Raw genomic sequence first — 25,941 nt, 5'->3', positions numbered from 1 at the left:
CCGTTTTAGGAATCACCTGGAAGGTGGCCACGAGGCACTTTGCTGCCAGCCACACCCTGAGCAAAAAGAGACATTAGCAACAGTACTTTCTGTGGCAGGGAACATCAGGTTGTAAAAGTCAAGTCCCCCTCAGAGTCTAATTTGGATAATTATAGTTTGCCTCCTAGGACTCTCCCGGCAGATCCAACTGGCTTTGGTTTTCATCATTACTGCTATTCCTCTAAATTACTGGGCAGGGCAGGATTACAGGGCCAAGCCTACCACGGGGAGAATCGGGCAGGGAACGTGGATTCCTCTATCAGCCAACTCGTCCGCGTCTGACAGAAATGACCCTTCCGAACCGAACACGAGGCACTTCCATTTGGGGCGAGGTCGTCGGAAAAGTGAGTAAGCGTCTTGTGGTTTTTCCTGTCCATCAGCCTTCCCAGGGAGACAGATCTCTCGTGCTGCCCTGGGCACCCCCCAAGGCCCCTTCACAACACACTGGGCTCTGGAACACCAGCTGTCCTGACCCAGAAGCAGCCTCGCATCGGAAGTTAAGGACGTCTTGTCAGAGCCGGACTGCGTGGGTCCAAATCCTGCTTCCGTGAGCCCGAGTCTCTGGGTCTGTAACAGGGGGATACAGGAAGAGTAACCGAATTCACATAAGCACCCCATGCGGAAGAGAGCCTGGCCCCACTCCGTGACTGCCCAGGCCTCTGGAGCGGAACTGTTCCCTTAACACCTTACGTCTTCCATCTTTGCCTCTTATTACAGCTGTTAATTACGGGTTTGGGTAATTTTTCCTACCCAGGTCTCCACCGCCAGACTCAGAGCCACCAGAGCTATAGGTGTTCTGTTGACCTCCGTGTCTTCAGAGCTTGGCTGCTGCACAGGGAGCAGTGGTTGCCGACGAAATGACCCCACGGGAATCAAGACTGTCCTTATTTTTCTTTTCACACTTTTTAAAAAGCCTTCCCCTAAATATTTTTACTTCATCTGACTGGCCCTCAAGCAAATACACCGTTGACCATGGATGGAAGGCAGTGGTTCTCCAACACGGAAGCATCTTATACCAGCAGAGGACCTTTCAAAAGAAAATGCAGAAGCCCGACCCCCGTCCCCAAAGGGCGTGTCTTCAATGGTCTGGGAGAGATCAGTCCCCTGTATCTTTTTCAATATCCCCCACCCGCCTCTCCCGTGCGGTCAGGACTGAGAACCCTGTGGTGAGGGCTGTGCTGTGGGTCCATCTTTCGCCCCCGGGGTTGGTTGGCAGTAGTCCCAACTGGGAAGCCCGGCAGACTTGAAGAAGAGGCCCATCAGATGGGTGGACAGGCAACAGGTCCCAGCTCTCAAATAAGGGACAAATCCGATTCAGACTACTTGTCAGTGCTCTTGCCTTGCAGTGGAACAAGTAGGAACCGGGGCGAAGGCCTACCCTTCAGACGGGCTGACTATCGCATGGGGCAGGGCCAGACCACTGCCCAGGTGCTGGCCTCAGGGTCCGGAACAGGTCGGGGCACCCACCTGTTCGTGGCAACACCCACCTGCTCGTGAGGACAGGGTCCTAGTGAGCTGCCGGCATGCTCTGCTTTGGTTCAAGCCTAAGATATATCTATCGGACACATCGGCTTCAAATTCTTCAGGGCCTTAAACTCGCTGCTCTGGGGACAGCAGAGACTAAGTATGGCCAGAAAAATTCCTCTAGAATTTTCGAGGACCGTTTAGAGTTTCATGCTTCGAAAGCAAACTCTTTATTTGTTCAGAGCGAAAATACTAAAAGCCCCCAGTAGACAAAATGAGCCTGCCCCCGCCCACTTTCCTCTTCTGGCACCATCTGTCAGCTCAACGTGTTGGTTGTAGAGTTGGTTCTGTGCTCCAAGAGCAAGACAAGACTGATAACTTGAAGAGAGAGCAGGCCTCTCCTCTTGGGTCTGCAAAGGTCAGCATATCCTTGGCAATCAGCCACCTTGATTCAGTGTCCTCCCAATGATGGGTAAGAGCCAGTGATGAACAGCCCATCAGGAGGCGTGGCAGACCCAAGGGGACTCCAGGGTCTGCCCAAAAGGGGCTACCAGTAGGTGGCCTCCCAGGCAGGCCACATACACAGGGTCAGATTTCCCACCTGCAGTGTCCTCTCCCACACCACGCATCAGCTGCCAGATGGGGAGGCATGAATAGTAAAACTGAGTTGCCCTGTAGATAGTGTGGGCAGTGGGGGAAAAAAACAGGACCCCGGCGAAGAAACAGCAAAGAGGTGTTGCTAGGGAACTGTACTCCTCACCAAGTGGACAAGCAGATTTCAGGGAGAGGGGAGGCAGGCCAGAGAGTCAGAACCACGGGGCTTTGCGGGTCTCTAGCTGGAAGGCCACATCCTCACAGGGGTGAACACAGTGTTAAAAATGGAGGAGGGGAACAAAGCCCGGGGGCACAGAGAAAGCCCCACACCCAGCTGGATGAGGTGGAATGAACGGGCAAAAATGGCCGGGCCTGAAGGAAGCCACCTCCAAGAGCCACATTGGAAGGGAAACGTGGAGAATGACAGCACATGACTGTTTAGCCCCAGCCCACAGCCCAGCCTTGCTTGCCTTGGGGTCTACAGAGGTTTGTGGGGTTTCGCAATTTAAGGGGAGCAAGTTGCAATTCACTGTCTCTGAGGCCTGGTAGAGGGAGGATGGCCCAGCAAGGGGCAGAGGGGTTAGGTGACAGCGTATGCCGGGCTGGAAAAAGGGGCACCTGGGAACCAACCCTGGAGTTCCCAGCACCCGCCCAAGCTTTGCTTGCTTGGCCTTGTCTCCGCATCCATTTGATGAAGGAGCCTAAGATTACTCCGTCTTTCATTGAGTCCTGGGTAGCTGGAGGGAGGGAAAATTCTATGGGTCCTACTGCTCAGGCCTTCCTTTCTCTTTTCCGACATTTTTCTCCTCCTCGGCTGCCTTCGGTGTTCATGTCCATGACTGAACACCGTGTCCCCGCGATAAGATGCAGATGGGTGAAAGGAACAGAACAGTCTGCCTTAGAACCAACCCTGTCTCACGAAAGTCATACAACCATGAGTATCTACTGAGCAGTAAACCCCAAGGCCACTACTAACAACTAGCACAGCGATAAAGAACATTGTTGAACATCTGAAATACGTCAGATCCAGCACAGGATATTGTCAACCCACTGACTCCCTTAATCTTCCCTGCAACCTAAGAGGTCACGACTCTTATTTTCCTGTCCGACTGATGAGGAAAATGAGCACAGAGCCAATAAGTCACACAGTTACGAAATGTGTAAGCCCGATTTTAAACCCAGAAGGTTAAGCCCACAAGGTTAAACCCATGTGCACAGCTTATACCAAACACTGCCTTCCAGTAGTAACAATGCAGTAAAAGAAAATACTCATGAGATATTCATGTATCACCTAGCTTTTGCTGTGTAACAAGCCATCCCCAAAGCCCGACTTAGCAGCTAAAACAATATTTATCGTTCCTCGTGATTCTATGGTGTATGGATTTTCTGGGCGGGGCTGAGTGGTCCAGAATGACCTCAATTTATGGGTGTGGTGTTGGATTGATATTAACCAGGGTGACAGGAGCAAACTCAACACAGTCTAGCCTGTACTCATTCCCATGGCCGAGCCAGGATTCCCCAACGGGAGGGTAAGCCTCAATACACAGAAGTTTGATAAGCCTTTATTTACATCACATCTGCTAACGTCACGTGGCCTAGGTCAGCTTCAAGAGGCGGAGAAAGAGGGGCGCCTGGGTAGCTCAGTCCGTTAAGCATCTGACTCTTGATTTCAGCTCAGGTCATGATCTCGCAGTCCTGAGATCAAGCTCTGCATTGGGCTCTGCGCTGGGAAAGGAGTCTTCTTAAGATTCTCTTTCTCTCTCTCTCTCTCTCTCTCTCAAAAAATAAAAAGAGGTGGAGAAGAGACTCCTCTTCTTGAAGGGAAGATCAGCAAAATCCTATCACATACAGGTGGCCAGGACAGGGGAAAGTGGGGGTCATTTTTATAGTCCACCACATATACCCAGAACTGAGTCTGTACAGACACACGCACACACACACACACACATACACACACACACAGTGCTCAGGAGTTTAATGTAGTGCTTAGCCTAGTAGACATCCGGACATTTATTTTGATGACTGTAAGATTCAAGTTACATCAGGCAGCCAGACATTTATAAGCCCCAGGATCATATGATCCTTGAGATTACTTACTATGGCAAGATTACTGACTCGTTTATCTTGAACACTCTTCACTAAGGTAACACTAATAAAACTTCCTTTTTTCACTGATGGACCCTAAAGCGATTCCTATATTCGACTACCGATCGGACATCTCATCTTGGCTGGAAAAAGCATCTTAGGTATATATTGCTGTGCTAGTTACCCACTATCTATCCCCCTTTATCCCTAATGAACGGAATCTTGATTTTTGTCTGGGGTGCAGTGCGTTCCCCACATTGGCTTTCCAGTAGGTTCGGCCGTGAGCACAGTGATAGCCACGCAGACACAGGCAGAGGGTTTTGGGGAAAGCCCGCACTTCCTTGATACGGGCTCCTATTCCCCCCACACACCCCCACTCTCCCCTTCCTGCTTCTTCCTGCCTGCTGTGGGGATAAGAAGCTAGAGGTAGAGTGACCACCTATGACCCGAAGCCACAAACATAAGCACAAAGGTGGCAGAGCAGAAAAGTGCCAAGAGTTTAAATGTTTAAAGGCATCCTGGAGCCATCATTCAAGCCCTTGAACCGCGACCTCATCCTTCTTGCTATCCCTAATGAACCCCTTACTTGTTTAAGCCATGTTTATTGCATTTTTTGGCCACTTGCATGGAACTCAACACATCCAGAACCAAATGCACGACTTCCCCCCGAGCCTGGTCCTCTACCCCCGTCTTCGCACATCTGCAAGTCAGAGATCAAGGGCCATCGTGAGTTCCCCCATCTCCCTCGAGCTCTATGCTGAGACGGGTCGATTGCCTCAGATCTGTCTTTATCTCCACCCCCTCCTCCAATGGACCACTACTCCCCACCTGTTCCTTTTCTGTCCAGCTGCCAGGGTGTGTGAGTGTGATCTTTTCCATGTACAGATCTTCCTGGGTCCTCCTTCTGCTTAGAGCCCTGCGTCCCCCGCCCCTAGGACAGAAACTAGATGCTTCACCTGATGCACAGCCTGGCAACCCCACACCCCTCTCCACCCCTCTTCCCCCCTTCTGAGCTCCATGCGCTCTCACCTTCTTCCAGTTCGGTAGTTCCCAAAATTATCCCACGTTAGGATGACCCCAATATTTGAAATTTAACTAAGTCACAATCTCTAGGGGCGTGGCCCAGGCGTTGATATTTTTTGAGGCTCCCCAGGTGATTCCAGGGTGCAGACAAATTTGGGAACGACCGCTTCCTTTTTTAAACGCTGTATTTATTTTGGGGAGAGAGAGCGTGTGGCCAGGGAGGAGCAGAGAGAGAGCGGGACAGAGGATCTGAAGCGGGCTCTGCGCTGACAGCAGCGAGTTCGATGCGGAGCTCAAACTCAGGAGCCGTGAGATCATGATCTGAGTCGAAGTTGGATGCTTAACCGTCACCCTCCCCCACTCATGCTCTCCCTCTTTCAAAAATAAATAAAAACATTAAACAAATTTACACCAGGGGTTCACAAACATCTACTACATCTGCATCACCGAGGAGCATCTAACGCCATAGGTTCCGGGGAGGGGCCCAAGGACGTGCATTACTGTCAAGATCTAGACGATGCTGATGCTGTAAGTCCAGGACCACACCTGAGGACCACTGCCCAGGCATTTCCCTTCTAGTACCTCCTGGCCATTGGATGCATGCGGGGCAGGGGAAAGTCAAAGTCAATTCAAACCCACTTTTCATCTGCCAACGATCTTTTCTATTTTTCTTTCCTTTTTCTTTCTTAAGTTTTTATACAAGGGCTATATTTATATAGTTAGAACCCAGTGTTTGTCCCAAGCTGCAAGAAGGGCCTCCTTCCTCCCACTGCCCTGCTGACGGAGAGAGCCCAGCTGTGGCAAAGCCCAGTGTCTCCCCAGGGGGCTGGCAAAGCCTCCAAATATATTGGCAGCCAAGTGGCAAAGGGGTCTGGCAGGCCGACTTCAATCCCAGCACATGTGACTCAGGTCCAGAAGAGAGAGAAGCATGCAATGCTGCCTGGAGAGAAACAGGCCTCCCCACAGACCTGGAGATTTCCAGAAGACTCCAGGACCACACTTTCAGACACCCCACCGTCCATTAAAAACCCCCTGCCCCCCCATCCTTTCGTCTCCCTTCAGCTTCTATCAACAAAAACCGCTGTGAACAAAGCCGCACATTATCTGTAACGCACCTTCGGGTGTGTAGAAACAAAACGTACAGATTTTGCATCATTTACAGCTGGTTCCACCCAGATAATTAATATTTTCAGCCTGTGAGGTTTGTTTATATTTTGAACTCCCGATCCACAGATCTGACGCTCATAACTGCCTTCCTTGTCAGGAACAGTGGCCACCAAAAAAAAAAAAAATCATAGCTCCCCTAGTTAATGGTTCATTTGAGAATGGAGATCACCATGTCAAGAGGTATTACAAGTAAAAGCAGTTGCATGGAAAAAATTGAGAACCCTGAAACATTTGGAACAAGAAAATCACTGGGCAGAACTGGGTTGGAGGGTGGGGGCGGGGGATGCCTGGAGTCAATTTTTTTTTTTTTTTTTTTTTTTTTTTTTTTTTTTGCAGCTCATTAGGAACCCGAACTAAGACCATGCACATACCACACCCGCTCACCTTCATTTCACACACTGGAATGTTGGAAGTAATTGTGCTGCGACTGAGGTTTCCCCCAGCACAACTTGAGAAGAAAGCGGGTTGTATCTATTGTTCTGTTAATTAACTGTGTGAACAAGATTGTAGGGAGAAGGCTTTTAAAGCCTCTTAAGAGGGCAAACAGTTTTTAAGTCCCTCTAAGTCCTTTAGGACTTAAACTGACAATGATAAACAATCACTAATTATAGTCATTCTGACCGGTTCTCACCAAGGATCTCTTTATTAGATACCACTTGTTAACCTACTTCCAACTACAGTGTGTATTTGAGGAAGATTAAGTTCAATTTAATTCAAATCTGCAGGTACCGAGTTTCCTATAATGCGTCCAAGTAATGAGACTATTCTGAAATACGCTGTCGTTCAGATCGGCCCTTCCCGGGTTTCACCCAAAATGGAAAGATTTAACTCTTCATTCAAAACCTATTACCAGAGAAATAGAGAACCTTATTATACATTGTATTAAAATTCTACAATGTCCCATAACAGGGACTGAGGTATTATCTTTGTACCCCCGGCACCTAGCGCAATGCTTCTCCCAAAGAAGACCCCAGTGCATGTTAGTAGTCACAGAAACCAAACGACCTCCATGCTGGATCGTTCCAGAAGATGAAAGAAAAGGAATTCGCGTCACCACGTTTTGAAAACAGGACTCCTCCTCTTTCATTGCACGTTTTCTGCTGAGCAGACACTGAGTTAGGCTTTTTAGTTGTTTTGTCTCATTCAGGCCTCAGGACAACCTATGAGGAACATTCTCTTAGTTGCCCCCAGTTTACAAATGCAGGGAGAGGCAACAGGCTGTGAAGGGAGGGAGGAAAAAGGGAGCCCAGCTCTGCTCAGCAACATGGCAGTCCCTCCACCCCTGGGCTCCACACCTCCCGTGTGAATGCAGTGTGGACCACCCAACCTGGGTCCACACAGCTTGGGGCCTGGAGTCTTAGCCGTTCTGACAGTGTGAGAAAGTAAAACACGTCGAGGGGCACCTGGGTGGCTCAGTCGGTTAAGCATCGGACTTCAGCTCAGGTCACGGTCTCAGGGCTCACGAGTTTGAGGCCCGAATCAAGTTCCGCTCTGACAGTGCAGAGCCTGCTTGGGATTCTCTCACTCCCTCTCTCTCTTGCTCTCTCTCTCTCTGTCTCAAAATAAATAAATAAAAACTTAAAAAAAAAAAAAAAGTAAAACACATTGGATGCAGTGCTGTTACCAAGGGTGAGGAAGGAGGAAGGGGCCAGTCAGGGAATGAGGGCCAAGTGGAGGAGAGATAAGAGCTTTGCATAAAACACACAAAAGAATACCTCGTTTTTCTCTCCTTTGTAGAGTCAAAGCAAGGTGGCCACGCAGAATAACTGCACTGAACAAACCCACATACGTCCCGCTCCCCGCTAAAAACTGGCTATCTTGTCACTGCGATCTTAGAATGTTTATTCTATTTCTTTATTTTGAGAGAGAGATAGAGAGCGTGTGGGAAATGGACAGAGAGAGGGAGAGGGAGACACAGAATCCGAAGCAGGCTCCAGGCTCCGAGCGGTCAGCACAGAGCCCGATGCGGGTCTCAAACCCACCAACTGTGAGATCATGACCTGAGCCAAAATCAAGAGCCTGATGTTTAACCGATTGAGCCAGCCAGGCACCCCTTGTCACTGTGATCTTTGAAGCAAATGCCTCTGAGTAGGAAATATGACAAGGTACTCAACATGTTGCAGCGAGGAATATTATTGAGGTCATTTAAATTATTGTTACCTATTTGGAGTCAAGTAGGTTTTGAAAGAACAGGAAAATGAAGCCAGATTGCATGAACATTGTTTCACTGAAAGAAGCTGGGGACAGAACTATAGTTCAAGAAAGAGGGGCTCAGATTTCGGAGGGCAGAAACACCTCTGGGGGTGGACATTAAATTTTTTTTTGAGAGAGAGAAAGGAGAGAGAGAGAGAGACAGAGTGAGAGCAGGGTAGGGTCAGAGAGAGAGGGAGACACAGAATCCAAAGTAGGCTCCAGGCTCCGAGCTGTCAGCACAGAGCCTGAGGCGGGGCTCGAACCCACGAACCATGAGATCATGACCTGAGCCGAAGTCGGACGCTTAACCGACTGAGGCTGGGGGTGGATCTTAAAAACAGATTTGGGAGTCACGTTCCCGGAGACAAGGCTTGTGTGAGGCCCAGAGTTTGCATTTTCACCCTCAGTGCCCAAGCAACTTATTCATTCATTACACATCTGTTTATTGAGCACTTACTACAGGCCGGCAGCATCCTAGATGCTGGGGATACAGCAGCGAGCAAAGTCCTCAAGTCCGCTGCTGTCATGGCACTCCCACTCTGGAGTGGAGAGACAGGCCATAGCTGGATAAATCTGCAGATAACATACCAGGTGGTGGTAAGGTTCACGACAAAGAATAAAGCAGAAGTAGGAATGAGGGGGTCATTATCTCTGTGTATTGAGTGTCCTGAGAAGCTTTTCTAATACAGAAAACCAAAGTACATTTCTAAGCAGATTCCCAGGGGGAAAAGCGTTCCACATAGAGGGAACAGCGAACGCGAAGACACAATTCTGGTGCCATGGATTTGTTCGGATTTAAAAAGCACTTACTGTGTGCCGATGCCTTATGGCAACGATCTTCTTTCAAAAATACAGCCACTCGGCATCGCTAATTATATGAGTCCCATGTTACCCACAACCACATGGGGGATTTGGCCACAAATCTAGAGCCGAAGTCTGACCCAGGTGACTGATGGGAGTTTCCCCGAGCACAGTGCTTTCGGGGAACAGGTCCCCCCTGACAGATGGCGACTATGCATAGGGGTAAGTAAAGCATTACTTAACTAGATGCTAGCACACTAACGCAGCTGCCTAAAATGCTATTTAGGAAGGGTTAATGATTTGGGTTCGTGCAATGCCATACGAAGCAGAAGAGCCTACAGAATCGTGTAGATAGAATGAACGTAACTATATAAAGAAAAAAAGCTTCACAAGAATATAAACCGAGAGGAAATATGCCAACATGTGAGCTTTGGGATTGCCTCTAAATAGCACATGTCTTTAACTCTTCCCTTTTCACGACGTCCCAAAGACGTCTGTGATGAGAAGCAGCTATTTTCTGGATCATCAGGGGCAACGCCATGAAAAATATTGCAGACATGTGTATAGCCTTCTCCTTCAGAGGCCCTTGCTTGGAGTTTTGACCATGATCCCAGCAGCAGGTGTGAGTGGCCACGCCACTCGAAGCCCTGTGTGTCACACGCCCATCCCACACACGTCCCCTTCAGGGAGGCCCCGAGCCAGGCTCGGTCAAAGGTCCCCAGGACCAAGGTCTGGCCGCTCAGGGAGGGAAGCAGGAAGGAAGCGTGCGCTATCTTCATCCATCGCGTGGGCTGGCCGACGGAGTTGTATTTTACAAGACATACGAGGGCTCCACTTGCAAATCTTGCCACGTTTCGCTGCTATAAATTCTCCCGGCTCTTATTAATAGAATATAACGGCAATTCCTAGAATAATGGCCTATTATCCAAAGTCACAGAACGACAGGGCAATCAAAATCAGAATGAGTTATAGGGCCCGAGGATATGCTGGAAGGCGGGTAAATTCTGGCTTCCAGAGGAGGGACAGTAGGGCCCACGCAGCAAGTCAAATAATATCCAAGCCAGTTGTTTCAATTGCTTGAAGAAAGCAATAGGTGTGCAAGGCCAATAGCAGCCCGGAAATAGATGACAGACCAAGAAGTTGGGTGGACATTTGATGGGCTACAAAATGACCCCCCCGAATAGCCATATCTGTTCAGTTTTCAGTTTTGTCTTTACTTCCTTCTCCCTCCAAAGTGTTTTCATTTCAATTCTGCTTCGAGTCTAAGTTCTAACTTGACAGCTCTAGGTATGGTTTCTTCTTCCATAACGACTGAGACCTGACAGGGCCATTTTGAGGATTGAGGTGAAGTCTTTGAAGTTTAAAAAAAAAAAAAAAAAAAAAAGCCCTTGGGGTTGTCTCTAAAAAAGAACCAGAGTAATAGGACCAGAACTCAGGAAGCTTCGTGACTCCCTCTCCCACCACCAAGAGACACACTCGTGTCAGAAGTCCTTGACGCGGACTTAGCTGAGAGTACCCTGAACCCACAAGTACCCCGAAGCCACTGCCACCTGCTGTGATGAATTATCTGTGACTCTTCCAAGCCGGCTGCCATATCCTTCTAACTCACTCTCTATCTGCCACATCCTCACAGAAAGGCCAACTTTCATCATGGCCGCCCCTCCAAGTCCTTGCATTCTTTTCTTTTATTAGGCTCCAGAGCAATGGGTCTCAACCCTGAAAATCTGGGGAATTTTAAAAACATCCATGGCTGGGACCTACCCCCAAGAGATTATGATTTAATTGTTCTGGATCCTTGCTGCTCAAAGTACGATGCTTGAGCCAGCAGCAACAGCATCACCGGGTGCTTGTTCGACGTACAGGATTTCAGCCCTACCTGTGACCGAACTCACCAGAATCTGTATTTCAACAAGAGTTTCAGATCATTCTAATGCACCGTAGAGTTCAAGAAGCACTGGTCTGGGAGTAGAGCCCAGGAATTGTTTTCAGTTCCCCAAGTTAGTCAAGTGTTCAGCCAAGACTAAGAAACCCCCATTTAAGGTCTATCACTGATCTTTCCTTCTTGCCGACCACCACTAAGCCCAGAGACCTGGGCAATAAACCAGGTAATCCCTACTTCACCCCTCACAAGAAGGGCCGTTGTTGACTGTGGAAAATTCCCTCCATCCCTTCCTGCTTCCCTGAGGTTTACCCCAGCCAACCATATCTGAGTCAGTCCCCTCCCCCCACAAATTCCACACCCCAGGAATTTTTTTATTCCTTTCCTTCTCCTGTGGCTCACCATTTTCCTGTATTGTTCAGGGGATCAGCCTCCTCCCCATCTCCTGTCTTCTCTCCCGCCATTTTTGTTTCTTGGCAGCTTTCAGGACAAGTGTTTCCACAACAAGAACCACCGAACAAAAGAAGGGTGGGCTTTTCTTTCTCTTGTCTTCACAACACCAGCTCCTTCCACACATGTGGCTTTCTACATGACCCAAGTGCAAGTGATGCTAACGGTCTGAAGGCAGAGAGAGGACACAGCAAATGGAGAGCTGAGGGCAAGGCATCCTTTGACATCTAAAGATAAGAACAGAAATGGCAGCTTTTAAACAGTCACAATAAGCCGATGTGGGCCAAGCAACAGATAGAAACTTGAGACAAACCTTGCATTCTATCATTAGGAGAGTCCACAAAATGGCACCAGATATTAAAGGCAGCCAAAGGTCCAACACCTAAGATTATCCGATTTCAAATTACAGCCCCAGTGCTCAGAAGTAGCCATCTCACGGAAATGACCGCAGGAATCGAGGTGCCCGTTGCCGTGGTCACCTTCCAGGGCAAGGTTCCGGGAGTTGGCAGGGTCTTTCCGAGCCCTAGACCACCGGGCATAAAAAAGAAAACAACAGGCAAAGACTTGCCTGTAATATTCAGAAGCCAAGATTAGCTTGAGAAGAGGTACGGGTGTCTCTTCACCTCGCCCATCAACAACATTCAACAAGATGAGAACGAAAACGAGGAAATTCTTCACTCCTGAAAAACCTACTCCGCTTCCAGGTACATGGGCTGCTCGTGAAGGTCATCGGGTACTACGTGCTCCCTGGAGGCTGGTCACCAATACAAGGCAAAGTGTTCGCTATTTTGTGTTTCATTCGGTCCCCTGTAGGGAGTCAGCCTCCGGGAGTCCTCTGCCGCCTTATCTTCCCTGTGTCTCCTTTGCTCCTTCCCTTCCTTTCCCTCTGCCCTTACTGGGTCTCAGCACCAAGTCATCAGGGGGCCATCACTCCCGCCCCTGCCCCGAGGGTGCACCTGTCAGCCCTTAGCATCCCCACCTGGTCTCTGTTCTCCAACAAGAAGCATCTATACAACAAAACGACATTTTCCCCCAAGAAATCGCATCTGAAAACATAACTTGAATACACTGTTATGGCAAGAAATGCTCTTCAAGCCCGGGGCAAAGATGTCAGGGAGATGAAGTTCCCGCTGACACCTGTCTCTCAGATGGTTATGCCGGGAGAGAAGAAAGGTCCCACCAGATGCCATGTTCTATGCAGGGAGGGGTACTTTCTGCTGTTTTCCAGGACTGGTAAGTCTGGGTGGAACTTCTGATGGGACCAGGCATCAGGGAAAAGGAGAGAGGCAGAGAATCTCTGAAGAAAAGTCTTTATGAGGAAAGGGGGCCCGCAGCCTTCTGAAAGGCTGGTGGATCCCACAGGGAGCCGTGGGGTCTGTACTGGCGAGAGCACCCTCTTTTCGTCTTGTCTTCTCTCCGAGCAGAGGGGACGCAGCCCCCTACGAGCCTAAACGCTCTCAAAGACGTGAGCCGTATCTGGAATGTTTGCGCCAATCTTGCAGTCTTACTCAGCATGTTTTCACATGGAAATAAGTCTAAAAGGCCCCTTGCAGTTGGACATCAAGCAGACTTGTGGCCCTGGTTAAGAGGGAACACGCACACCACTCTCTCTCTCCCAGTGATTACAACTAAGAACCCCGGACGGGATGCATAACACAGTCAGCAGTCTAAAAAGGAAACCATGGCAGGCGGATGGAGGGAGGGTCGACCCTCAGAGTCATGGCCTCAGAGTCATGGACGGGGCCATGAGTTCCCCCAGTTGTTTCTTCCAACTCACACTTGGGAGAAAGGTCAAGTCCCAGAATCGCTCAGCAGTCGCCAAGGGGAAAAGGCCCAAGAGACGCCACCTCTTTATGGCCAGAGAACAGAGTGAGGAGCCCCCCCTGGTTGTTGTTGTTTTTCTTTTCTTTCTCTGTGTGTCCTGCCCGGGCAAATGTCCCAAAGCTGTATGCTTGTGATGGCATTGGCAGCAGCCGTAAACGTGCCTACGACTCTGACAGAACATCCTGCTTTGTGACCAGGAGGATGAAAAAGCAAGAGGGAATCCTGATGGTGTCGTTTTCTCCCTTCCCTCTTGATGCTACACTTCGGAGCCAGACCCGGTCACAGGAAATGCACAACCATGCTGAGAAGCTAAAACCTCACCTTCCTAGCTCCAGGAGCAAGAAAGGGAATCCAGAGACCTAGGGGGTCTCGGGGGAGTCATGGAGTGGATGGAGCTTTCAGAAATAGATCACAGAAAGGGGTGGACGCACCTCTATGCCGTCTCTAACCGTGTACGCGTGGGACGGACCTCAAGCAACGTACCAAAGGCTCTGAGAAATGAACGAAGGTCCAGATGGTCACTCAGGTCCCAAACTTGCCCCTGGAAAGAATGTAAATGCAGAGGGTCAAAATAGTGCGACTCACATTTGGCAAACGAACTAATACACACAGGAACTATTCCGGCACTAGCATGGTGGGTACATTTCATCTCCTATTTGTCAAAACCCATATGTACACCAAGAGGGAGCCCTAATATAAACCATGGACTTTTAGTGATAATGACGTGTCGACATAGGTTCGTTGGCCATAACAAATGTACCACTCTGGTGCTCGATGTTGGTGGTGGGGAAGGCTGTACATGAGGGCGAGGTGTATTTAGGAACTCTCTGTAATTTTCGCTAATTCACATCATACAAAATACGTTCTACTGACCATAACGGAAATAAAGTAGAAACAATATCATAAAGGTACGCGGAAAGTCCCCCAAATGCTTGGAAATTCAACAGCACACTTCAGAGTTATCCTTGAGACAAAGGAGGAAATCTCAAGGAGAATTAGAAAATAGTTTGAACTGAATTAAAAATGAATTTATAACAATTGGGGCGCACCTGGATGTCTCAGTCGGATAAGTGTCCTACTTCAGCTCAGGTCATGAACTCACAGCTTGTGAGTTCGAGGCCGCATTGAGCTCTGTGCTCACAGCTCAGAGCCTGGAGCCTGCTTCAGATTTTGTGGCTCCCTCTCTCTCCCCACCCACCCCCCTCTGCTCCTCCCCTCCCCCCAAAAATGAATAAACATTAAAAAACATTTTTTAATGAAATTACAACAGATCAAAATTCAGGGATGCAGGGATGCCTGGGTCGCTAAGTCAATTAAGCGTCTGACTTCAGCTCAGGTCCTAATCTCGCAGTCTGTGAGTTCGAGCCCAGCATCAGGCTCTGTGCTGACAGCTCTGAGCCTGGAGCCTGCTTCAGATCCTGTGTCCCCCCCTCTCTCTAACCCCTCCCCTGCTCACACTCTGGCTCTCTCTCTCCCTCTCTCTCTCAAGAATAAGTAAACATTAAAAAAAATTCTGGGATGCAGTTAAAGCAGTGTATACAGGAAAAATTATAGCATTGATTATATATATATATATATATATATATATATATACATATATATATATATATGGAAGAAAGGTCGTACATTATTAAGTTTCCATCTCATAAACTTAGACAAAGAAGCGCAAGATAAACCCAAAATAAGCAAAGGAAGGAAATAACAAAGAGAAGAACAAAATCAGTAATATTGAAAACAGAAAATCAATACAGAAAACCAATGAAACTAAATAGTGTTTCTTTGTTTCTTTGGCAAGCTCAGTAAAACTGATATACTTCCAGCCAGACTGATAAAGAAAATGTCAGGGAATCTACAGAAGAGTTGCCGTAACTACTGAGTTTATCAAGGTTGCATGATACAAAGTCTTAGAAGACTCAGCAGTGAAATTATCAATATTCCCCAAATTGACCTTATAGATTTAAATATAACCACAATAAAAATCCCAGAAGGCTTTTCTTATGTATTTAGACAAGCTGATCCTAAAATTTATATGGGGGTCCCTGAGTGGCTCAGTTGGCTAACCGTCCAACTCCTGATTTCGGCTCGGGTCATGATCTCATAGTTTGTGAGTTCAAGCCCCGCATCAGGCTCCTTGCTAACAGCACAGAGCCTGCTTGGGATTCTCTCTCTCCCTCTTTCTGCCCCTCCCAGCTTATGCATGTGCATGCTCTCTCTCTCTCTCTCTCTCTCTCTCAACATAAACTTTTAAAAATACATAAAATAAAATAAAATTTATATGGAAAGGAAAAATGAGCTAGAATAGTGAAAACAATTTTGAAAAGCAAAAAGCCTAGAGGATTCACACTAGTCAACTTAAAAATTCACTGTCAGAAAAAATACAAAGTTACTATGTATCTATAATAATCAGGATGTGTATTAGCAAAATTAATAAAATGTTAAAGAATGGAACAGACTGAAAAGTACAGATGTAAGACTACACAAATATAGTCAGTGGATTGTTTTACGAAGGTTAAAAATGGAGAAAGGACATTCTTTTCAACCAATGGTCCTGAAAGAAATAGACATCCATATGCCAAGAAAGAATGAGAACTTTGACCTATGACTTCTATATATAAAAATTCACTCAAAATGGATAATAGAGTTCACGTGAGACATAAAATTACAAAACTTTGGAGGAAAACTTGGGAGAACATTTTTGTGACCTTGCCTGAAACAAGACTTTTTAGGTTTGACACCAAGATCATGATGAATAAAAGAAAGAAATCAACAAATTGGACTTCATCCAAGACAGTCTTAAGAGAATGAAAATACAAGTTATATACGGGAAGAAAACATGTTACATATACCTGAAAAAGGACTCGTGTCCGGACTGTATTTACAACCTCTGAAAATACAAGAAGAAGGAAACAGTCAAATATAAAAATGGGCAAAAGACTTGAATATTCTCCACCAAAGGAGATATACAAATAAAAAATAAGCACATGAAAAGATGCTCAAGGGACACCTGAGTGGCTCGGTCGGTTGAGCGTCTGACTTCAGCTCAGGTCATGATCTTGCGGTTTGTGAGTTCAAGCCCCACGTTGGACTCTGTGCTGACAGCTCGGAGCCTGGAGCCTGCTTCAGATTCTGTGTCTCCCTCTCTCTCTCTGCCCCTCCCTCGCTTATGCTCTGTCTCTCTCTCTCTCTCTCTCTCAAAAAATAAATAAGAATTAAAAAAAGTTTTTAAAAAAGATGCTCAAGATCATTAGTCATTAAGGAAATGCAAATTATTACAAGAGATACCACTATCACATTAAAATAATGGCTGAATTTTTTTTTAAGTTGAAAATTAACGCTACCAATTGCTCATGAGGATTTGGTGTAGCTGAAATCATAGATTGCTGGTGGAAAGGCAGTGTGTATGGCCACTCTGGAAAACACTATCTTACAAAGTGAAATACATGCTTCCTATATTACTCTGCGATCCCACACCCTAGGTGTTTATCCTAAGGAAACGACAACTGGGGCACCTGGGTGGCTCAGTCAGTTAAGTGTCTGACTCTTGATTTCAGCTCAGGTTATGATCTCCTGGTTCGTGAGTTCAAGCCCCGCTCTGAACTGACAGTTCTATACTGACAGAGCAGATTCTCTCTCTCCCTCTCTCTCTGCTCCTCACCCCCCCCAAAATAAATAAACATTAAAAAAATACAAATGTTTGTGACAGCATTACTCATAATCACCAAAAGTTATCAACCACAGTGCCCTTTGTGATATAAATGAATAAATCAACTGTTGTACATCCATATAAACGTACTGTATGTAAATTGTTTTAAGAATAAAAAAATGCCGGGGCGCCTGGGGGGCTTGGTCGGTTAAGCGTCCGACTTCAGCTCAGGTCATGATCTCACGGTCCGTGAGTTCGAGCCCCGCGTCGGGCTCTGTGCTGACAGCTCAGAGCCTGGAGCCTGTTTCAGATTCTGTGTCTCCCTCTCTCTCTGCCCCTCCCCTGTTCATGCTCCGTCTCTCTCTGTCTCAAAGATAAATAAACATTAAAAAAAATTTTTTTTTTAAATAAATAAAATAAAATAAGAATAAAAAAACGCCCCTTGGGAAACCTGTTTGGTCATAGTTACCTTACAAGTCAGCATTTTCACTCCTAGATCTAGATGCCCAGAGAAATGCTTACATACATTTACCAAAATGTAGGCTTTGTAATGCTCAGAGCAGCACTGTGTTGTGGCCAAAACCCAGAAAGCTACCCACAGGTGCACCAAGTGTAGAGTGGCCCAGTAAAATGTGACACAAGTCACAGAGTGCGATGCTATTAGACAATGAGGACAAACTAAGCTACACCCGAAACGTGGACAGATCGCACCATCAATGCTGAGCATAAGTGGATGCTAAAGGATACTTACTGCCCGATTTCATTCATATAAAGTACACACACAGTCAAAACAAATCCTCGGGGAGCCTGGGTGGCTCAGTTGGTTGAGTGACCGACTTCGGTTCAGGTCATGATCTCACAGTTTGTGAGCTCAAGCCCCGCATCAGGCTCTGTGCTGACAGCTCGGAGCCTGGAGTCTTCTTCAGATTCTGTGTCTGCCCCTCCCCTGCTCATGCTCTGTGTGTATCTCTCTCTTTCTCCCAATAATAAATAAACGTTAAAAATTTTTTTTAAAAAAATCCTCAATGTCAGAAGGACTCTCAAGAGTGGTGACTCTTGAGAGAGTAGTAACTGCTTCTTGATTTGAGTTTTATGCTATAAGGGTGTGTTCAGTTTTTGAAAACTCGGTGAAAACCCTTCTCATTTATGTACTTTTCTATATGTGTACTTCTTTTTTTTAAGTGTATTTATTTTAAGAGAGGAGGTGCAAGTGGGGGAGGGGCAGAGAGAGAGGAAGAGAGAGAGAATCCCAAGCAGGTTCCACACTGAAGCATAGAGCCCAATGAGGGGTTCTAACTCAGGATCCATGAGATCGTGACCTGAACCGAAGTTGGACACTTAACCAGAGCCACCCAGGCGCCCCTATGTTATACTTTCAAATTAAAATTTTTTAATAAAAAAGATATTAAGCGTTTATTCTAAATATTTAAGTCAAGTGCTCCAGGAACATACACTGGGAGCTTCAAATAACCCTTGACCTGAGTACATGTACTGCAGTTTGAGACATACACTCATAATGTTAACTAAACCTCATGATCATCCTGGAAATGATGGATCCTGTCCAGTGCTCCATGGATGATCTGGAAGCCTCTGGATTCCTAGTTAAAAAAAAAAAAAAAACTATAAATTTTACCAATGGCAAGATAAAGCGTCAGTGTTATCTTGGGGTTGCAAACGTTTAGGGTAGAAAATTTGACAAGGCAGAGAATGTGAGGCTCCTGTGGGGTAGCTTCCTCTGCTACTTATTCCAAATTAGCAATAAAAAGAAACAAACTACTTTTATATGCAACAACATATATAAATCACAAATAGGGGTGCCTGGATGGCTCAGTCAGGATGAGCATCCAACTCTTGATTTCGGCTCTGGTCATGATCCCAGGGGTCGTGGGATCAAGCCCCGCGTTGGGCTCTGTGCTGAGCATGGAGTCTGCTTGGGATTCACTCTCTCTCCCTCTGCCCCTCTCCTTTGCTCACATACTCTCTCTCTCTCTCTCTCTCTCTCTCTCAAATTATACATACAATCACAAATGCTTTATGCTCAGTGAAAGAAACCAGACTCATAAGGCTATGTAGTGTGTGAATAGACAACCACAACTCCCAAGTGCCTATACAACTCCCAAGTGCACAACTCCCAAGTGCATTCCCACAGAGAGACATAAAAAGAGCTCTCTTTGATTACTCTTCTTTTTCTTGGTCACCCATATTTTATTCTCCCTTCTCTGTGTATCCGTCAGTAAAAGCTAGATGCTGCTGCAGTAACAAACAATCCCATTGAGTAGCTGTAGGAAAACAAAGTTTCATTTCTCACTTATTTTATAGTCTGTGGTATATTGGCATGGGCTCTACTCGTCACAGCTGCTGTGGAGCCCCAGAGGATTGCCATGCCAAAGGGAAAAACGTTTCTGAGGGTCTTTTATGTCCTTGAAGTAACCTGCATTGCTTCTGCTCACAGCTCTTTGGTTATAACTCTTCAAAGGCTCTATCCAAGCACAACGAAGCTAAGAAATGCAGCCCTACCACATGTTCAGAAGGAGAACCAGGAATGTTTGTTGAACTACATTATTTGCTACGATTATCTTCTAAATTCATATTCCCAGGAGATAGAATGCAGCTGGCTCCACCTGACTGAGCTGTCCTCCCCCATTTGAATTAGCTAGCTTATTGGTTGGTGGGGAAAGAGGAAATTCTACTTCCTATATGGGATGGATGGATAAGGATGAGGAAGGCATCCCACAGGCTCAAACAAAAAGCCCCGTGTGATATAGAAATAGGACCCTTGAGGGGCACCTGGGTGGCTCAGTCAGTTACACATCTGACTCTTGATCTTGGCTCAAGTCATGATCTCACAGTTCATGGGATCAAGCGCCACATCAGCCTTTGTGCTGACAGTGTGGAGCCCGTGTGGGATTCTCTCTCTCCCTCTCTTTCTCCCTCTGCCCCTCTCCTGCACATGTGCATGTTCTCCCTCAAAATAAACAAATAAGGGGCGCCTGGGTGGCTCAGTCGGTTGGGCATCCGACTTCGGCTCAGGTCATGATTTCGCGGCCCGTGAGTTCGAGCCCCGCGTCGGGCTCTGTGCTGACAGCTCGGAGCCTGGAGCCTGCTTCCGATTCCGTGTCTCCCTCTCTCTCTCTCTCTCTCTGCCCCTAACCCACTCGTATTCTGTCTCTGTCTCTCTCAAAAATAAATAAACATAAAAAAAAAATTAAAAGAAAGGAATAGGACCCTTGGGTGTGAGTACAAAAGGGACAGGACTCGTAGATTACCAAGCCCAAAACAGATCAGTACAATTGCCAGGACGAACGTGGCAAGAGCTAAAGCAGAAATGCCCGTTACCAGAACTCAGTCTCCTACTAGAATATTCCTTCAAGGAAATGTTTCAACTGTGCAGCCATTGACATATGCAGATTAAAAAAAAAAAAGTTTCTCAACCCAAGTTAAACCATGATAGGGACCGAGCTAATAAAAGCACACTCAGATTTTTCTGCTGCTCTCCTGCATAATTTACGTACTAGTCAGACACGAGTTTCATTAAATCAAGAGCTATCTCGTCCAACCGTTCAACTGTGCGCAACTTTGTACAAGATGAAAACAACCTAATCCATCACGATGGTAGAAATTTTTCTATTTCTTCCAGGCCCTTGCTGCCAACAAAATGCCAGGAGTCTTGCTTCTTTGGATGGTTTATTAAAATGCAGCAGGACCCAAATTTCATTAGGGCTGTGTAATAACATGTTCTGCCCACCAACTAATGCTTGCCAGATGTGCAAGTTCAGCCACATCTGCGAGCACCAAGCCACCTGCTCAGAGGCACGGGCCTCCAGAACCAATGCAAGGAGAACGCTGCTAATGCTTTATTTGCACTCTAACTGCTGCACCCTGTAGCAAAAAATATTTTTCTTTTCTTTTCTCTTTTGTTTTTTTGAGAGAGAGAGAGAGAGGGCACAAGTGAGCGAGGGGCAGAGAGAGAGAAAGAGAAGCGGGGCTCGTCCGAAGCAGGGCTCGTGTTTTTGCCTGAAGTGGGGCTCGAGCTCACCTGATGGGGGACTCAAACTCACGAACAATGAGACCATGACCTGACCCGGAGTCAGAAGCTTAATGACTGAGCCACCCAGGCGCCCCCAAAAATACTTAAATTAAAGTGGGGAAGGGGGTTTGCAGGGCAAGATGACGGTATTCAAAGGGGCAACGGTTGAGATGAAGGTATACTTGGCTAGATTTTTGCAAGCATGTTCTCTGGACTTCCGCACCCATACATTTTGAGGCCGAACACCAAATTCCCATCCCCACAGCAATGACCTTCGGTAAGTTCCTGAAGCTTCCTGAGCTTTACATTACTAGTTTGCAAAATAGGAACCTGACCTGAGCTGAAACCAAGAATGGGATGCTCAACTGACTGAGCCACCCAGGCGCCCCCACATATGCATTTTTTAACATGTAGGTAGGGCCAGAAAACCTGGATCTCTCTTCCATTCTCAAACCATACTATCCTACACACACACATGCACACGCGCGCACACAAACACACACACACACACACACACACACACATCTCTTCCTATCTGTCTCTGTCTCTTTAATCTGTCTTCCTTCCACTCTCCCTCTGGGACTTTCTTTGACGGGGACCATACTATAATGCAGGGCTTGACAGGAGGGGCAGGAGGGCCACGGAAGTTTATTTTTCTGAAGGTAAAAGTTCAGAAACGGGCAAACAGACAGAGTAATCTGGAGGCCTGATCTCTCCACGCCTCACCCGTGCCCCCCAGAACATAGGAGGGTGCTAGCACGAATCACTACCTACACATACCTATACCAATAAATACCAATAAATTGTTTCCTTTGGTTTGTTTTTGAACTTTACGTAAATGAAATCATCCTAATATATTCCTATATGACTCGTGTTTTACACCCAGCATTATAATTTTTTAATGTTTGTTTATTTTTGAGAGAGAGACAGAGAGACAGAGCACAAGTGGGGGAGGGGCAGAGAGAGAGGGAGACGCAGAATCTGAACCAGCTCCAGGCTCTGAGCTGTCAGCACGGAGCCCGATGTGGGGCTTGAAGCCATGAACCCTGAGACCATGACCTGAGCCAAAGTCGAATGCTTAACTGACTGAGCCACCCAGGCGCTCCTACACCCAGCATTATGTCTTTGAGATTTACTCATGTCGATGCACGAGGCAATAATTTACCACGTTCACCACCATATAATATTCCCCTGCGTGGCTGTACCATAATTTGCTCCGCCATTGAGGGACATCGGTCCTGTTGCCATTTTTGCACTGTTCGCGATGGCCCTGCAAACGATGTACAGGATCAAAGACCCCTTCCCCCCCAGGGCATGAGCCAGGAGCACACTGCTTTGCCACATGTTGTGCATATTTTTGGCTTTAGTCTACAGTCCCAAATTCTGCTCAAACAGCTTGTTCCCGTTTACACTCCGACTTCCCACTTCTTGGCAGAAACACTGAGTCCCATCTTCGAGAATGTTATTCCAGCAAGTAGAGGTTGCTGGAGTTTTGGAACTTCACTGGCCAAATTGCCTCCCACGTATGCCACCTGGAAGGTCATGGTCGCAAACACTCCACCAGGGCAAGCAAGGGTTTTGTCGTGTACACAATTCCCAACAGAGAGTGTCTTGAGATGAGTGGTTTTGTGCCACCCCAGCCCCCGCCCCGCTTTGGGGATAACACTTCCCCAGGATGAACTTGGATGGTTCAGCCCATGAACAGAACACTCTGTAGCTGCCACTATGTTTCACATGGGGATGGTGGAAGCTGGCTTGAAGACTTTGTTTCCAGACCACCTCTCCTCAGCAGACTCTTCCAGTGAGACTGTGCCGTCTTTGAGAATGAGATCTACACTCTTCTCCCTTGTTTGTATCTGTAATGCTGAGTCTGGTGTCTGCACATCCTAGGTGCTCAATTAAACTTCACCCAGTAGAGTCCAGAGTTAATCGCTTTGGCAGACAATGCTATGTGTTACTAAACACCTGTCTCCTCCTGGCCGGGCACAGCCCTAGCCAGTATTTTCCAGCTTCCTTCACAGTGTTCTGTAGCCATGTGACTGAATTCTGCTCACCAAAGGTGACCAGAGGGGATATTTGCCACTGGCAGTCCTGGCCTATCAAAACCTCCCACGGGATCCACGGGATCATGTGCGATCTCTTTTCCTGGCTGCCAGCTGGATGCTTCTTTTCCTTCCCCCTCGGCCATCATCCAGGTTCACATCATGAAAGGTGACAAAGGCATCCTTTTTGAAATTAAGCAAGGAAAGGGATGCCTGGGTGGCTCAGTCGGTTAAGCGAGCAACTTCAGCTCAGGTCATGATCGCACAGCCCGTGCATTCGAGCCCCACCCCGGGCTCTGTGCTGACAGTTCAGAGCCTGGAGCCTGCTTCCGATTCTGTGTCTCCCTCTCACTCTGCCCCTCCCCCTGCTCACACTCTGGCTGCTCACGCTCTGTCTCTCTCTCTTTCAAAATAATAAAGAAACAGCAAAAAAATTTAATAAATTAAGCAAGGAGATAAACATGTTTTCTCTTTAAACCAAGTGAAGCTATGTGAGCGCCTCTTTGTGCATTTTTAGTGTGATTGTTTGAGGAAGCACATGAGCACACTCCTGGTTCAGACCCTTATGTGATTTGCTGCTCAGCTGCCCGGACTAGCTGCCAGGTACCCCTCAATGTTTACCCACTGGTTAAAGACAAGGAAGCATAAGGAAGAGTGATGTTGAAATTCACCAAGGAAGCGGCATGGTACATGAATTGTCTACTGCAGCATAACAAGTAGCCCCAAACCCAATGGATTAAAACAAAACCCTGATTATCTCACATTATTTGTGAGACTCAGGTATCTGGCCAATTCAGCTGCACTTAAGGTGCTCACTGGTCATCGAAAGTCTCAACGGGGAAGTGATCCACGTCCAAGTTCACTCTGTGACTGTGGGTAGGATCCGGCTCCTCACAGGACATTGGACCGAAGGCCTCAGTTCTCCACCAGCCATGGGCTGTGGGCCACCTTGGAGGATGGCGGGGGGGTGGGGGTGAAGGCTTCCTTACAGTATGGCGGGTAGTTTCATCGGCATGAGCAAGAGAGAGAAGAAAAAGAGGGGGGGGGGCAAAGAGAGGTGACAGTCCTTTACAACCTAACCTTGGAAGTGAGATCCCATCTCTGCATTAGAAGTAAGTCACAAGGTCCAGCCCACACGCCAAGGGAATGAACCTTCTCAGAAGCTCTGCCTTCCACACAGGGAGCCTAAAAATGATAATTCTGCCAATTCCCTCCTACGTCTCTCTGAGCCTAATCTCTAAATTTGCCCTCGTCTCCTCTTTTCTGTCAACCCTTAGATATAAGACTCAAACTCCCACTAATTATCCAGTTGACTTTTTCTTAAGTCAAGATGCAGGAAGTCCAAACAGAGGTCACAAACACAGGTCCTGCCTATCTTTAGTGCTAAAACATAATTAAGTTTCCATCTGCATTTGAACCCTGTGTTTCCCAACCAGGTATGATAAACTATGTAATCTGTGAGTGTATTTGTTGACAAATCATGGTGGGTTGTTTTTTTTTTTTCATAATTAATTTAAAGTAAATGAAAAAGCCCGTGCCACTTATCAGACGTGAAAACAAAGTCTAAACATTCTTAAATTCAATGTTTGTGACCCGTAACGTGCGCAAATGACCAAACAGGTTTTTCTTTTAAATCCTGCAGGTTGAGGACAGGTAAGAGATTACACGTCCCCAGAAGGAGGTTCCGGAGGCAAATTTTTGAACAGCACCCCTCTGTGTGACACGCTCTCCTCTGCTCTCCAACTCCTGTGACCACGAACAAATCAGACACATTGGAAAAGACCGACCGGAATCTTTCCACGGCCCTGGGAGCAGCAGCGATATGGAAATATCAGTCCCCAGCAAGCCCACGCATTTCAATGAGCCACACCAGCTGGAGTGACGGAATCCTTCAGCCATGTCGAATGCTGCCACGGCTGGGCTGGCCCCGGGTGACAGAAGCAGCCTCCTCCCAGGGACACCACCCTGTGTTCAGTCACATCTGCATGAGACCCAAATGTAAAGTGCCTTTTCCCAGCTGCTTCCGGGAGAAACTCAGGCTACGTTGGAGAGCAGCGAGCATGGCATTCTAGCGGAAGTTCAAGTGCACTGGGGGAACACCAGCTGAGGCAGGAAATGGGCTGGGGGCGGGGTGGGGGGGGGGGTTGGTGGTAAGAGGCAAGAGCCAAAAAGCAAACATAATCAGTCCGGCAACCTTACGATGACATTTTAAAGTGTGAGGTCATTCTGAGTTCCAGAACCGGGAACATCTTTAGATATCAAAACGGCTTTTGCTAAATGCCTCTTTGGCAAATTTGTCTTTCCTTTGGCTTGTGAAGAGAGGATAATCGTTTATGCATTTATGAAAAGCAATATGACCCTCCCAGAGCCGACGGGCATCCACCTGGAGGCTGTCTCAGTCTCTCCCTCTAACCCACTTCTGCTCTTTATGTCAGCAAATATTTATCGAGGGGCCACAAGGTGCCTGAGAAATGGTCCCTGCCCTCAAAGAGCTTTCGGTCTGGTCTGGGGACAGCTAGGACTTTACCGAAGTGGTGATCACTCTGCTGCTGGGGATCCTGGCCCAGTTGAGGACGTGGGTTTCTGGGTTATGATTAGCTGAGACCACAAGAGCGAACAGAAGCGAGCGACAGAAAGTAAGAGGAAGTTCAAGACATGCAGCCTGTACATAGAAAGACGCAAGAGAAGGCGGCATGGTCCATGCCTGGCC

The sequence above is a fragment of the Panthera leo genome, chromosome B3 (genome assembly GCF_018350215.1).
Source record: "Panthera leo isolate Ple1 chromosome B3, P.leo_Ple1_pat1.1, whole genome shotgun sequence".
In the NCBI taxonomy this organism is placed as follows: Eukaryota; Metazoa; Chordata; class Mammalia; order Carnivora; family Felidae; genus Panthera; species Panthera leo.
The sequence above is the reverse complement of the archived record's forward strand: the minus strand, read 5'-3'. Positions refer to the sequence as shown.